Genomic DNA, 15156 nt, shown 5'->3' with positions numbered 1-15156 from the left:
GTGTAGATGTGCAGGGGGAGCATTTAGTAACTAAGACAGTGTGACTGGGCCACTGAGGCAGTTGGTACATATAACAACTGCCTCTCCTAGCCCAAGAATGTTACGATGGTTGATGGCCCCCCGTTTTCTGCCGCAGAAGCCCACACATTCGGCCTATCAAGAGATACTGAATTTGAGATAGTTTCAGCCTATCAAGAGATGCTGAATTCTGGGACAGTTTCAGCTTATCGAGAGATGCTGAACTATGATATAGTTTCAGCATATTAACATATCCTGAACTATAAGATAGGTTTAGCTTATCAAGAGATGCTGAAATATGAGACAGTTTCAGCATATCAAGAGATGCTGACCTATGAGATCGTTTCAGCGTACCCAGAGATGCTAAACTGTAAGACAGTTTCAGCATATCAAGAGATGCTGAACTATGACATAGTTTGAGCATATTCAGAGATGCTGAACTATGAGATAATGTCAGTGTATCCAGAGGTGCTGAACTATGAGATCGTTTCAGCATATCCATAAATGCTGAACTATGAGATAGTTTTAGCTTATCAAAAGATGCTGAACTATGAGACAGTTTCAGTGTAACCAGGGATGCTGAACTAGAAGATTATCAGGAAATTCTGAACTATGAGAAAGTTTTGGAATGAGCTTGAGGAGCACTTGATCATTGGAGAACAGAGAGAGCTGGGAAGAGTTGTGGGCGGCCTTGGCTGAACCAAGGCGAGAAAGGATAGATTTGTCTGGCTATACAGTGCAAGGGGCTGGGTAAGTACTGTATCCTGATGGAAGAACAAAAAAAGGCAGGAAACAAACCGCGGGTACAGCAAATTCCCCCTCTTGGAAAACCCCATCTTCCTTTACCAGATTTGCTCTGTTGCCAAAAACAGCGATATAAAAGCATAAATGGTAACGCGCCACCTCCAAAATTGACCATCACCAATACAAGTTAAAACTCTCTGACGGCCTGAACCCTTCTTCCTTCACTATTGGGATGCGATCACGGCCCTGGAACATGCCTGCCTGATGCACTTCATTTTTCATTGTTATGAGCGTCTGCCCAGTTGTAGTGAGCATAACAGGCCTGAAGGCTGATCCCGTGGAACCCTGCTCGTGATCTAAACCCACGAGCTGGAGCTTCAGCGCACAGGTGTTCACCAAGGGCCCCCGCAGGAGAGAACAGCCTGTTCCATCTCAGAGGACCCCGGTAATGAAACGCTCCAGAGATCCCGCCATAAAGACTTGGCGGGAGCATTGCATGGGAGATGGGAGCTTCGCTCAGCAGGCCTACGGAGAAAAGTGCTGAAATTCCTTTCTTGCGCGCAGATTTAGAATCAACCCGTCATGAAAAATCGATATGACCTTGCATTGCGCGCCAAAGACGCTGATAAGTGGACCTGATGTGATTAATGGGGGCTAACGCTCTGACTTTCTAAATGCTTGCCTGGACACGTCAGCACAAAAAGATACCATGGCGTCGGTTCAAGAAGAATGATGTCATCCTTGCAAGCCCCTGCCAAGCTTGCAGGGGGGAGCAAGGAATGCACCACAGCCGTAGACCCAGAGCGCACCTGATTTTACACTCCATGGCTCCCTGTATGTCCAGGATAATCCGCAGCAGGCAGACTAGCAGGCCAGTCTTCTGTTTGGGACACATTCAGCGATCAGGTCAAGCCTTCAGTCCATGGCTCCCTGTATGTCCAGGATAATCCGCAGCAGGCAGACTAGCAGGCCAGTCTTCTATTTGGGACACATTCGGCGATCAGGTCAAGCCTTCAGTCCATGGCTCCCTGTATGTCCAGGATAATCCGCAGCAGGCAGACTAGCAGGCCAGTCTTCTATTTGGGACACATTCGGCGATCAGGTCAAGCCTTCAGTCCATGGCTCCCTGTATGTCCAGGATAATCCGCAGCAGGCAGACTAGCAGGCCAGTCTTCTATTTGGGACACATTCGGCGATCAGGTCAAGCCTTCAGTCCATGGCTCCCTGTATGTCCAGGATAATGTGCAGCAGGCAGACTAGCAGGCCAGTCTTCTGTTTGGGACACATTCGGCGATCAGGTCAAGCCATCGGTCCATGGCTCCCTGTATGTCCAGGATAATCCGCAGCAGGCAGACTAGCAGGCCAGTCTTCTATTTGGGACACATTCAGCGATCAAGTCAAGCTATCGGTCCATGGCTCCCTGTATGTCCAGGATAATCCGCAGCAGGCAGACTAGCAGGCCAGTCTTCTATTTGGGACACATTCAGCGATCAAGTCAAGCTATCGGTCCATGGCTCCCTGTATGTCCAGGATAATCCAAGGCAGGCAGACTAGCAGGCCAGTCTTCTATTTGGGACACATTCGGCGATCAGGTCAAGCCTTCAGTCCATGGCTCCCTGTATGTCCAGGATAATCCGCAGCAGGCAGACTAGCAGGCCAGTCTTCTGTTTGGGACACATTCGGCGATCAGGTCAAGCCATTGGTCCATGGCTCCCTGTATGTCCTGGATAATCCGCAGCAGGCAGACTAGCAGGCCAGTCTTCTATTTGGGACACATTCGGCGATCAGGTCAAGCCTTCAGTCCATGGCTCCCTGTATGTCCAGGATAATCCGCAGCAGGCAGACTAGCAGGCCAGTCTTCTATTTGGGACACATTCGGCGATCAGGTCAAGCCTTCAGTCCATGGCTCCCTGTATGTCCAGGATAATCCGCAGCAGGCAGACTAGCAGGCCAGTCTTCTGTTTGGGACACATTCAGCGATCAGGTCAAGCCATTGGTCCATGGCTCCCTGTATGTCCTGGATAATCCGCAGCAGGCAGACTAGGAGGCCAGTCTTCTATTTGGGACACATTCGGCGATCAGGTCAAGCCTTCAGTCCATGGCTCCCTCTATGTCCAGGATAATCCGCAGCAGGTAGACTAGCAGGCCAGTCTTCTATTTGGGACACATTCGGCGATCAGGTCAAGCCTTCAGTCCATGGCTCCCTGTATGTCCAGGATAATCCGCAGCAGGCAGACTAGCAGGCCAGTCTTCTATTTGGGACACATTCGGCGATCAGGTCAAGCTATCGGTCCATGGCTCCCTGTATGTCCAGGATAATCCGCAGCAGGCAGACTAGCAGGCCAGTCTTCTATTTGGGACACATTCGGCGATCAAGTCAAGCCATCGGTCCATGGCTCCCTGTATGTCCAGGATAATCCGCAGCAGGCAGACTAGCAGGCCAGTCTTCTATTTGGGACACATTCGGCGATCAGGTCAAGCCATCAGTCCATGGCTCCCTGTATGTCCAGGATAATCCGCAGCAGGCAGACTAGCAGGCCAGTCTTCTGTTTGGGACACATTCAGCGATCAGGTCAAGCCATTGGTCCATGGCTCCCTGTATGTCCTGGATAATCCGCAGCAGGCAGACTAGCAGGCCAGTCTTCTGTGTGGGACACATTCAGGGATCAGGTCAAGCCATCCATCCTGCCCTCAGGGTTTGGTACAAAACAATACACACCGCACAGGTAAAGGGCCCGATTCATGGAATATTTGCCCGGTTCAAAGTGACTTTGCACTGCTGAAAAGTGGCATTGCACTGCCGACGCAAACCCTGATTCATGGAACTGTGCAAAGTGTATTTTTGCAGTGCAAAGTCCGGGCAATGTCATTTTGTGCTGCAATAATGACTATTCGCTGACTTTGCCCGGACTTTGTACTGCAAAAATACACTTTGCAGGGTTCCCTGAATCAGGGTTTGTGTCGGCAGTGCAACGCCACTTTTCAGCAGTGCACATTCACTTTGAACCGGGCAAATATTCCATGGCTCACCCCCAAAGTCTGCAAACATCCCAGTTTACAGGCCGGCTTGCGTTGTACCCGCGTAGTCCAGATGCCCCTCCTCTTGAACACAGTAGGGCGTGGCAGGACAGTTTGCAAAGTACGGCCAAAGCCACAACCACAAAACGGGACTGGCGGACACAATAACAGCGAGCTGGGCTTGGAAAGTGATGGATGGGGAAAAAGGTTGCGGGTTCAACACTAGGGAAATTACGACTGTAATAACTATAGACCAGGTGCCTGGAACTTAGCCCGCTGACCTTCAATGCCAGAGATGTGCCGGACATGTCTGCTGCACTAGGTGTGGCCTCGCAAGGGAAAATACTATAATCCTAAAGTGTTACGCCCGAGCGGTATCTGGTCCATCGAAATATTTCCATCTAAAAAATGTCCATCGAATGCATATTTTTGGGGGGTAAAGGGTTAATATTTGTTTAGGTGTATTATAAAGGGTAAAAAACAGGAGTTTGCCCCCCCCCCACAAAAAACAAATAAATAAATAAATGCGTTTGATGCACATTTTTTTAGATGGAAAAAATGTGATGCAAATGCATGTCGATGCAAGGAATTCGATGCAATGACCATAAACCGAGCAGAACTATTCAGAGCTTGAAATGCCTCAGAGCGCTGGCAAGAGTTGATCACTGCAGGTGCAGTGTGATGATATGGTGACTGGATCCGGAGAGAGAATGTTTGCCCGACACTGAATCCAGGGAAATCCAAACCAATTTCTGGCACTGAGCATTACTATTTAAAGAATGTCTGGTTGTACTAACCTGAGCAGTAATAATAGTAGTAGTATTTCTATACCACTACCAGTAATAATGTTGGTGCTAGTAGTATTAGTAGTGCTAGTGGTACTACCAATAGACATAGTAGTGAGTGCCCATACTAATTTGATTACTAACACATAAGCAGTTGAACAGGCAGGCCACAAAATGTGCACTCGCTGCTAGCCATTGGCAAGTGAAAATCTACTCTGGGCTAGTGTGAAATGGTGTGCTATCAGCCTTTGCAGAATTCTGGGGGAGGGGTGTGACAGAATGCCATCTAGGGATGGGGTGACAGCCCGAAATATTTGGATTTTTAGTAAATAAAATGAAGCAGGAAATTGTGTTTCTGAAAGCCTGCTAAGCAAACTCTCTCTCATAAATGCGCCATGCCAAAATTATAGTGCAAACATGTGCCGTTGCTGAGGTAGACTTCTGACAACCTCAGACCCATCCCTGCAGTGGGACAGGGCAGGTTTAGAAGTCACATATGCATTCATGACATGTCTCGAATGCTGGCCCAAACCATTGCAAAACACTGCCTCGCACACCTACTTGACGCAATGGCAGCCTGCATCTTCGAAACGCCTCTACCCGACTCTGTCGAACAGCAGAGACAAAAATGAAAGCTACTGTGACGAGTCCATGTCCCTCTAGTCCACCTTTGCGACCATAGTGACTTTTGCATCCTCCTTCACTACCTTTTTCTCCAAGAGCATACACTTGAACAGGGTGCAAAATGTGGACTCGTAACATTCGACTCTTGGCGACTAAGAAATGGTCTGCTATGTGTAAGTACAGAATTGAGGTGGCGAGTGACGTTTTTATGGCTGGTAACTTGCAACTTGATTTTCTGCCCTCTGTTTGAACATTGGCAACTGCAGAAGTCCTTGTCTGAACAACCCAGCTGTTCAACCCAGAGTGCCCTTTCACATCAGGTTCTGCATTCTCGGTTTTTCTTTTACGGGGGTGAGTTTTTTGTGTTTAACTAGTTTGCATTTTGCTGTTTGATTAAAGTCCCTACATCTGTGTAGAACCTTTATTTGACTTTTTTTTTTATTTTGGACCCATTGTACTAGAGCTGTTTGGGTGGTTTGCTACTATTAGCAGCTCACACGCCTAATGAAGTTACAGCCTGCCCTCACGCTGCACTACCAAAAGAGGGGAAGGAGGTATACCTTCCAGGCTGAGCCCCTCAGCCCTACAGGTAATCAGACACTTTTACTCATTGAAAATTGGCAAATAGTCCCAAAAAATAAATATGGGGAGTAAAAACACTGCCACCCAAAATAGGAAACAGACGTCAGCGCTTGTGTCCCCTCTCTCCCACACAGTTCTGTGCCAGCGCTTGTGTCCCCGCTCTCCCACACAGTTCTGTGTCAGCGCTTGTGTCCCCTCTCTCCCACTGTGTCAACGCTTGTGTCCCCGCTCTCCCACACAGTTATGTGCCAGCGCTTGTGTCCCCGCTCTCCCACACAGTTCTGTGCCAGCGCTTGTGTCCCCGCTCTCCCACACAGTTCTGTGTCAGCGCTTGTGTCCCCTCTCTCCCACTGTGTCAGCACTTGTGTCCCCGCTCTCCCACACAGTTCTGTGTCAGCGCCTGTGTCCCCGCTCTCCCACACAGTTATGTGCCAGCGCTTGTGTCCCCGCTCTCCCACACAGTTCTGTGCCAGCGCTTGTGTCCCCGCTCTCCCACACAGTTCCGTGCATGTTTGGACCCGTAGTACATGTCGTGCCACAGGAAGAAACTATTATTATTACTGACTGAGCCAAAGAGGTAAAATGTGTTCTTTTAATCTGCATGAATAACAAGGTAAAAGGCATTATTACAAAAAAAAAATGTTTACAGTTAAAAACATATGTTTACACGCTTATAAAATATTCCGGGTCGGAATGTGACTTACTTTTTAATTCTCTAAAAATAATTTTACTCCCAACTTTGAAAAAATAGGGAGTAAAAGATCCCCACTTCAAAACCTTTTCTGGAGCACTGGTGCCCGTTTCATGTTTATGATTGGGCTACCTTCTGAGGCTGTGCGGGGCGGCGTATACAGTTTAGCCACTACTTACACTGCAGAGCTGTAGTCATTTTGCCACAGTAAGTAACTTGTTATGCCTGGCGGGTATCTTGTAACTCGACATTTTGACCCCTGTTACTGGTAATGCTAATATTAGGCGAATGCCGCAGCCGTAGGATTGCAGCATCTGGTACCCACAGACAAAGGTGAGAAACCGTCAATAGAGTTTTGGGCTTTAGTACCGGCGAGTATTTTGGTAGCTATAATGCACAACGCGATGGCTTAACTTGTTTTAAATATTGCCAGGAGTGGTTTGGGCCGTGCACATTGGAGACATTTGCTAGTCCCATTCACAATGGGATGTTTTATCGCTATTAACAGTGAGTTTGGCTCACTACTTGGAAAATCCCAGGTTGCTAGTTGGAAAAGTGAGATCCTATGTTTTGGCTATTTCCTAGACATTGAGCAATCTGGATAAGCAACACCCCTACCAAGAAATAAGATTTAAGGTGGCGGCAGAACAGATAAGGCAGAAGAAGATAGGCGTCACCTCAATGTAGGTCATGGTGCAGTGGCTGAGAAGCCTGTCTTTTGTTTGTACTAATTGAATTTAGCTAAGTATAGTATAAACTGGACAAAGAGAAGCTGATATAAAACTCATTTGATTGAATAATCCTGTTCCCTCTGCAGGTTGTCAAGGCACTGGCTCTGTAAGCAACCGGATGTTTTCAAGAAAGTAATCAAATTTGAATTCGGTCCTGAAGAAGGTGACATATAACCACTAAGTAACCGAAACCGGTCGACCAGTTCGCAGGATATCCTTTAGACTATGCAATTGCAATCTTAATAATAAGGGTTTGAGAATCCCTATTACACACTCTAGTGAGGGTCTATTAAATGTATGAAATCCCCAACTGAATGTAATTTGGTTTCTTCTTTTTACAAGTGTCCATGATGTGAAAGGATGGTTGTCTATTTTTTTATTTAATGTCACTGTTGACGAGCAACCCTGTTTTAGGTTTTGGAGATAGAGCAATTTAGTTGTCTTCCGACGCTTATGTGTGGTATAGTAGAGTGAGCTTAGCGGAGGGACAATACCACTGACTATCCATTCCCCAGGGAGCAGTCTCCCAAGGGGCAGGCTAGTTCTTCCTTAAGGGACAGGAACAGCCTAGAGCAGGTGATTGGTCCACTTTGTAAAGATCCGGGAACCACGGATGCACAGAGGCAATCGTACCGAGAGAAAGGAACATCTTTGAATCCACAAGAATCTACACACAAGGAAAAAAAGAAAAAAAGAAAAAAAGAAAAAAAGGGAAAAAAAGGGAAAAAGAACAAAAGGAAGACAAATAGAGAGCCGATGAGAGAGAAAATTGAATACCAATCAATACTGAATCAGAATTATGAGAAACATGACAAGGAATCTCCCCTGAGGAACCGTGGCTAAAGTCATGGGGAAACACGTGTTGGGAGACAATTTGGGAGACAAAGTTTGTTTATTGAAACTTTAAGTGTATGGAGTATCCAGAACCTATACTGAATAAACAAATTGGAATTAACATAACCAAGTGATTGAGTAATTCTTCCCAAGGAGCGCACTAAAGGGTACCAACTTTATTTCTTGGAATTCCACTTTGTAAAGTGTTCACATTGTTGCACCCATGTGTGCTATGTGAGTGCTAAAATTAGGACTAGGTCTCAGTCTCATCAGCAGCTGTGAGCGTGTAAGCAGATGGCACATGTCTGCCACTTAGACCCTCGTACACTTGCAACACTGGACAAAAAACACACACACCTGGGCACCATGCCATGGCATCACCAAGAATCACAGGATAGAAAATACCCCTACGGCCCATGCCTACCAAAACTCTTGAAGTGCTCTACACAGGACAGGAATATACTTGTGGACGTGATACAAAAGATTTAACATTACACTAAAACCTTTTCTTCCACCTTTCGGTGAAATTCTAAGTACTCTTGAAATTGATTAAGGCCATCGGTAAACCGATAAAAATACTACCTCGATATTAGACATTAGAAAAACCTGATGTAGGTCATCCACATGGCGTAACCTCAAAAATTCCTCCAAAATGCACAGTACTATTAAGGGCACTGGCATTTTTCCTTTTTCATAAAAGCAGAGGAAATGTATGTATATGTTATTGCATTTTATTGGAACTACATTTTATAGGCTATGCTCTTCACAAGAGTCTCCTTTATCCTTTAAAATGAAACACATCCACCAATTCCTCACAAACTTTTGAGTCATTAGGGTGGGTGAAAACAGGTTTTAGTTTGTAGCTGGTGCGATCGAGTTGATGTCTTTAGGTGGGTAAGGGGCTTAGCGGGTTAGTGAGCTAGCGTCATGGCAAACGATGCCCACCAAAAGCATGTGAGTTGAGAGGTAGGAATCACCAGGCACGCAGCTGATGCCCAGGAAAGAAAATGGGCAAGTAAGGAAATAGGACTGCTCCCACGTTAGACCCGCTTTACTCCAGAGAAGTCCCCTCTGGTGTAAGTTTCCTCATTCGCCCACAAGCCACGTCATCGACTGCGCCTTGCACTTGGACATTTCTACATGCTGGACTCGTGCCAGGGGGCACCTCTTTTGCTAAAGAAGAAACAAGAACGTCCGTAAATGGGACTAATTGCTCTGGAGAGAGAGAGAGAGAGAGAGAGAGAGAGAGAGAGAGAGAGAGAGAGAGAGAGAGAGAGAGAGAGAGAGAGAGAGAGAGAGAGAGAGAGAGAGAGAGAGAGAGAGAGAGAGAGAGAGAGAGAGAGAGAGAGAGAGAGAGAGAGAGAGAGAGAGAGAGAGAGAGAGAGAGAGAGAGAGAGAGAGAGAGAGAGAGAGAGAGAGAGAGAGAGAGAGAGAGAGAGAGAGAGAGAGAGAGAGAGAGAGAGAGGCACCGACACAAAGTAAGGCAGTAAAGCCTATGTGGGGATGACGTAACCTTTTTCAGAGGGTAATTGCCGAGCATTTCGGTGCTTTACAGTTCTTTTGGGAAACAGCAGACTGGTTGCAGAAAATCGATGGCTTGAAGATCTCTCAATTCCCGGATACATTTAAACTGCTTTTCAGTTATTCTGACCTCTCTGTGGCAGGATTCCAGGATTCCAGGGGTTTGTACAAATGCTGCTACTTAACAATGTTGCCTATACCGAATACGGCGCCTTTGCGCCGTACTAAAATCCCGACCCCCATGAATCCGACTAATGGGAGCAGGGGCTGCAGGGGTGTCCCCCCGCTTCCAATAGACGTTAGTGGGAGACAATAAAGAGAAAAGTAAAACACACATTTTAAAAAAGAAAAAAAGGCCCTGCAGCACCAGTTCAAACCCACGTTAGCGGGACAGAACTGACGCTGCAGGGATACAGTTGAGCTGGCGGCACACTTCTGTGTGCGCCGCCGAAAAGGTAGGTGGGGAGAAGTGTAGGGGGATGCGGGGCCCAGTGATGCATGGGATCACTGCACCGCGTCCTAATGGAAGTCAGCTTTTTAAAAGTCGACAATATGGGTGACGCAGTGATCACATAGATCTGATTCCAGCGGCAAACACCTGCTCTCTACTTATTTAAATACAAAGAGGTGTGTGATCACTTAATGTGGTCCCGGAACACCCTACCTGCGCCCTCCAGCAGCCCATACCGCATATTAAAAACAAAGTGCTAAAATACCACGTGATAATGGATGAAAAATTCCCCGGGTTGCTTGAGCTGTGCTCCTGTATTACAGCGCATTTCATCATACGTCCCCTGATAGAGCTGTTCTGCTGACGGAGGAACCGTGCACAGCAGGCGATTAAGCACGTCTAGCAGCAGTGGGCGTGTACGAGGCAATACGTTCTGTAGCCGCGCTACACCCAGGAGACACGAAGGACCCACTGCCCCCCTGATAAGGTGGCGGGCGAGCCCGGGCTCGTGTGCTGCACGCGGTCATTAAGGGTCATGAATAGTCACGTGCCGAGGACCGTCGGCATCGACAGCACATAGCTTCTCTTCACGCCTTACACACCAATGACTGCCTTCCAAGGTAAAGGGCCACTACATCTCAGCCATTAATGAATAACAAGACATTCCTGGCAATACACGCGGTCCTGGTGTACAATTCCAGTGGGCTACATACAAGTCACGCGTGCCTTACTGACAGCCTGGCTCCTGTCCGTAGAGGAGGCATTTTAACCCCTGAATGTCGAGGGCGTGTGTGTTTGTCTTTATGTCCACAGAAAATCAATCAGGTCCTGACATTTCATTATTGGCATCCGCTGAGCCAATGGCAATGCAGACAAAATGTGTTTCAACGAATCCGCATCCCCCGGCGACCTCTGTGCCCAGAGTGTGAGGAGAGCGGCTGTTAGGTGCCGCCAGCCAGCACAGCCAATGAGGAGACTGCGTGTGCAGATTACAAACACGGGGTAACTGGCTTAGAAACGGCCCCATTATCCGTATTTCTCAATAGCTGGTACCAGCCTAAACAACCTCCGCTCCTAGAATCCTCAAATCACCGTCGATGGCCATTTAAAAACCAAACGAAATGCTTCATAAGGTAATAACGTGCAGATGAACCTCGAAAAGAAGGGTCCGAGAAAATGTTTTTTTTTCTCATTTAATGCCCAATTTGAGAAGATGGGGAAAGTCGATTTTGACGAGAAAGCTGTTAAAAGTAAGACTGGAGATGCAAGAGGGGGTAGTGGGCTCTTGAGTGTGGGGGAGGGGGAGTTTGGATGCGTGCAGGCAGAGGAAAAATGAACGGAAAGAAAAAATATCTCAAATGCAGGGGTTAACACAGAAGCCAAAGCAGTGGAAAGGAGAAGCGGCACCGGTACAAAAAAAATGCCGCTGTCACTGTCCTTTGCTGTTGCACGACCCCCTCTCTGCAGCACAGCAATGCCTGCTCTCCTCTGGACGCTTTTGCTATTGGGGTGTATTATGTGTTTTCATTGCATGGCCACCTCTCGGCAATAGCTGCTTTATGTGTATCCAACCCGACGCCTGTGCGTCTGAGGAGCCCCTGCTGCTCCCTCTCGCCCGCCCTCTTCCTTCTCAGGGCCCCCGTCCTGTCCACCTTAAGTGTCACACACTGATTGCATTGTTCATTGTTTGCTGTCAATGTTCGTGGTGCAAGGAAGGTGCGCATGATGCATTTCTTGAGCAGTCATGGTTTTCATGGAATGTTCTGATCATGTATGCATTGAACTTCTCCCCTGAAGTTATTTCATTTATTCATTATTTTATTTGTCATTTTTGTTAAGCGCTGGCCCCAACCAGAGGGTCTTGCAGGCTTTACAGAGTTCAAAGGTTGAAAATGTGGGACGTGAAAGTGAAGTTGCAAAGTGTTTTCAGGATCGGAGGGGAAGATTAGGGTAGACAAGCGGTAGAAGGGGATGTGGAGGGCAGAGTTATGTGCGGGGAAACAGGCGTGTGTTGAGGCTCTTTCTGAAACTGGCGATGGTGGGTGCAGCGCGGATGCGAAGAGGAGCGATGGTGGTCTCTATGGTTACTTTAGCTCTTCGGGTGTCTATGATCTCCGGGCAATCTTTCAAGTTCGCATTTGTAGGTGATGAGCATAACTGCGTGGATCTCCACACCTAGTCCTGTTTTGTGGAAACTATATTTTTGATTCCACCTGTCTGTGTGTTGAATTCTACGTGCCGTTCCGTCCCGGCATGGTTGTTTTTTTACTTCAATATTTGATTCAGGAAAGGAATGCAACAGCAGGGTTTGTAAATGAGGGGCGCTGGGTGCTATTTAGCTCCTGCTTATAGACCAGTAAAGCCTTCCTAGCTTAACACCAACAGTTGCGAGGAGCTACCGTTGGGTCCCCAGCCCAACTGATGCTGAACAAACACAACTATGGGAATTTAACTTGGTGCATTTGGGACAATCTATGAATAAACATTAGGCCACTTATATATGACATCTAAAACATAAGGAGTCATAAATAATGGATACAATTATGTTTGCATTTTATGTGGAAGATAGATTGGCGTAACGCTATGTACTAGCTCCTCGTTCCCCAGTGGTAGCTCTTGGTGAACAGTTACTGCTGGATACCCAGGAGCTGCTTGTAGCTCCTACTTATCCAATCCTAATTTGAGCCTTGAATAGGATAGAAAAGCAAACATGAACACATAGAAACTGTCACAAAATCAGATATTTAGGTCAAGACAACAACCAGTGCAACCTTCCAGTGATTTTCCCACCAAGGGCAGAAAGCACAACAGGGAGACGTGCACAGGGGTGTACACTACTCTAAGCTGCACGGAGGAAATGGAGATAGAAACAAAAGGAGCTTTCAAGGTAGGTTGCATCAAAGAGATTATCAGTTACCACCTCAAACCTCATACACTACCACCCACATAGATCTAACAAGCGTCAACAAATCTGTCTAACCCCAACCAATGTAGCATTACCGTTAATTTGTACCTTCTGCAACCTAGATAGGAGCAGTAGGGACTCCACCCACACCTCGACAATTGGAGTTGTCTTACATTTACAGAACCATACAATTTTGATTTGGCAACCACTAACGCAATGATATACCAAACTCCAAAAGTAAACCGGAACTGAATACTAGAGAGTCTCTCGATAACATGTCCGCGCAGAAGCATGCGATTTTTGGGCAAACCCACAACATTTGCTGGAGGGACCCAGCCAACCTAAGACAGCTCTAACAAAGGTCCTTCTCAGTAAGGGCCACACTGAATATATTGTATAGAGTCTTCTGAGTGCTAAAAGCTACCCACTGATGAGTGTACTTTAAGCGCAAATAAAAGTGCGCTTACTAGCCCAAAATGCACACAATCTGCTATTAGAGGTCTGCCACTTCCATGTTCTTGTGAAAACCAGCCTGTGTGCACTGATTTACTCATTCATTTGGTTCTTTAAAACCCTACGTCGTTGGATCCATCTGTCATTGTTTGGCACACTTTGTGCATTACCTCGTACTAACTATTCTTAAAAGCTGCACCTATTCTTTGGTAACTTTTGTATTGCTTTCATCGTCTATGGCAAACATTTTAGTTCCACCTGTCTGTGTAGAATTCACAAATACAGCAGGTGTCTTACTGGGTTCATTGGGATTGGAGACACTTTCTGTGAACATGGCCTAAGATCTGGGTCCAGAGGTCCAACTTGTCCATCTCATCATCACTTTGCTCTCGGAGGTATTGAAGTTGCCAAGTAGTACCACTCAGCCCACTTCTGGCTGATATAAAAATAACTGCCTAAACCGTGATGGCACCTGGTCTCCCCATCAGTTGCAACAGGATCTGGGTGTCGTTGGCATAGAAACAGCAGGTAAAACCTACTGGCAATGTTTAATATCCATCTTACATTTGAAGAAACGAAAAGAAGTATGGGATAAGAGTAAGCATCCGATTAGTGATCAGAGCTCAGCAAAACCACCCCTTAAAACATCTCACCAATGAACTATTGTTGTCAGGTAATGTAGAATTCAGAAACAGAAGACTCCTTGGGTTCTTGGGTTGAGAAATGCCTAGGAAGTTTAAAAAGTCATGGGTTTGGCTCTACCTGTTGTCTACATTTGCAAACCTTGGACTGATTAAAAGATGTGAAAATGGAACACAAAGACATAGTACCTGCTTTGTGCAGTTAACGCACCTTATCATTGGCGGAGGGCAAGTGTTTTTTTTCCTTATCAAAATGAACATCAAGTACTTTGTCCCTGATCTCTAAGTGCAAAAAACTCTAAAGCCATAGATCTGCCTCCAGCTCTAGTGAGGTCCTTTGCCATCACAAGCTACTGTTCCGCTACTTTTAGCCCCATTGAAGCACAAAGCAACATATTTCTTACGCAGGGGAAAGACAATCCTTTTCTCTCCACCTCCTCCTCCCCCATGCATACATTACAGCTGACCATAAATGCTGCAGCCTTTGTGGGAGATGAACTAGACCATCCATTTGGCAAGATTTCTTGCCTTGTGAATCGCAAGCTTTAGATGCCTTATCTGTAAGAATAGCTCTGTGAGTTGCTGCAACTACTGTAGTGATCTACTTACAAACTGCAGGTCGTAAGTCTAAATCCTAAGGTTCTACTTAGCCTTTCACACTTCCAGAGTCGATAAATAAGTACCACATCTGTTGGGCGACCGAAGCCATGTTGCAAAAAATGTCAAATTCATAGACACTACAGGAGCGGCACTGAGCAGTATTAAACTGGGTGTATTAAGACAAGGCTAAAGATGGGGAAGGGCAAAAGAGGAGAACATGTGCAATGGGCGGGGGGGTTGTGGTGGGCTGGGGAGACTGGGGGAGAACGTGTTCGGCTTATCTGTGAAATCCCGCAGGAATCTCGTGAAATTACCACAGTAACACTGTAAGCCGCGATTAGGAAAGAAATGCGTCACACAAACCAGAAAGTGAAGAGGGGTAGTGGCCGAGGGTCAAGGCGAAAATACACATGGAATGGGAGTGTGGGACATCGAAAAGAGGAGGGGGTACATGGTGAGCCACTGCGGAAAGGGCAGACTTTTTAGTTCTCGAGCATGTTTCCTTTACCCCGGTAATCGGAAAATGTTACTTTACTGCGTGAATCACACTATCTTATC

The 15156-nt window shown here is 46.6% G+C and overlaps 1 protein-coding gene and 1 long non-coding RNA gene across 2 annotated transcripts in view; one reads left to right on the top strand and one right to left on the bottom strand.

Annotated features, from left to right (window-relative positions):
• Nucleotides 1–8149, top strand: part of LOC138467848 (uncharacterized) — a 402333-nt gene extending 394184 nt beyond the window's left edge. Inside the window, exon 4 of the long non-coding RNA XR_011268158.1 lies at nucleotides 7280–8149. This is a non-coding gene — a long non-coding RNA (uncharacterized lncRNA). The remainder of the gene's footprint in view (nucleotides 1–7279) is intronic.
• AKAP12 (A-kinase anchoring protein 12) overlaps nucleotides 1–15156 on the bottom strand; it is a 561266-nt gene that overhangs the window by 436006 nt on the left and 110104 nt on the right. The gene's annotated exons all lie outside the window — the stretch shown is intronic.

Source organism: Ambystoma mexicanum, chromosome 4q (assembly GCF_040938575.1).
Source record: "Ambystoma mexicanum isolate Mex_15411 chromosome 4q, UKY_AmexF1_1, whole genome shotgun sequence".
Lineage (NCBI taxonomy): Eukaryota > Metazoa > Chordata > Amphibia > Caudata > Ambystomatidae > Ambystoma > Ambystoma mexicanum.
The sequence above is the reverse complement of the archived record's forward strand: the minus strand, read 5'-3'. Positions and strand labels throughout refer to the sequence as shown.